The following is a 1,033-nucleotide window of genomic DNA, read 5'->3' as shown; positions in this document are numbered from 1 at the left end:
ACTTCTGCACCTGTTGACAGGTATTTGGATTTTGGCCCACTGCTCATCAGCATAGTGCTCGAATTTATCAGGAACAGTTTTGTTTGTTTGTTTGTTTTTAATTATTCTTTTCAACCACAATTCAAATGCGATGTCACGTGATGACTTTTTTCAGTTTCTAGTTATTTGAATGACTATTGTGAATTTTGCCGTTTCTTAAATGGAAAGTTATGAATACATTTGAGGACGACTGCAACACGTCAGGTAATAAATTAGAACAATTCTGTGTTTATGTAATGATTTGATTCCATATAAAGATCGTGTGCTGGTGAAAGATTGATTTCAGCTGTTTGTGACAAGTGTAAATCAGGCTTTGAGAAGAAATCCAATGCACAGAAACAGCACCAGTGAAAGACTCAGACAGTAGACCCCTCTCTATACTTGTCCTGCTGGATCTTCAAAGTGCTGCATTTGACACAGTTAATCACAACATTTTATCACAGAGACTGGAACATGTCATTGGAAGGATCTGCACCAGGCTGGTTTATCAGATAGATTCCAATTTGTTCATGTAAAAGATGATTCATCAACTCACAGCAAAGTTCCTCAGGGTTCTGTGTTAGGACCAATGTCATTTACTTTCTACATGCATCTCTTAGGCAATATTATTAGGAAACACTGCATGAACTTTCATTCTATGCAGGTGACACTCACCTGTATTTATTTATGAAACCAGATGAAACAAATCAGTCAAACTCCAGTTATGTCTTAAGGACATAAAAGCGTTGTTGATTTGTAATTATTTTTTTCTAAATTTGGACAAAACTAAAGGTGTGGTATTTGGTCCTAAACACACCAGAAATTAACTGTCTAACCAGATAGTTTTTTCTGGATGGCATTGCATGGCCTGCCACAACATTTATCTGATTACAGTACAACTCTGACAACCTACAAAATCTTTATTGTTCTCTTATGCATTGTCTGCTCCCTGTCTGCTCTCCTGTTATACCAGAGAAAACATAATTGCCTAAATTTTTGGTAATTGTCCTCCTGC

The 1,033-nt window shown here is 36.6% G+C and overlaps 1 protein-coding gene across 1 annotated transcript in view; it reads right to left on the bottom strand.

Annotated features, from left to right (window-relative positions):
• LOC103373799 (alpha-2,8-sialyltransferase 8E-like) overlaps positions 1–1,033 on the bottom strand; it is a 9,816-nt gene that overhangs the window by 2,514 nt on the left and 6,269 nt on the right. The window lies entirely within an intron of this gene.

This window comes from Stegastes partitus, unplaced genomic scaffold (genome assembly GCF_000690725.1).
Source record: "Stegastes partitus isolate 25-593 unplaced genomic scaffold, Stegastes_partitus-1.0.2 Scaffold2069, whole genome shotgun sequence".
Lineage (NCBI taxonomy): Eukaryota > Metazoa > Chordata > Actinopteri > Pomacentridae > Stegastes > Stegastes partitus.
The sequence above is the reverse complement of the archived record's forward strand: the minus strand, read 5'-3'. Positions and strand labels throughout refer to the sequence as shown.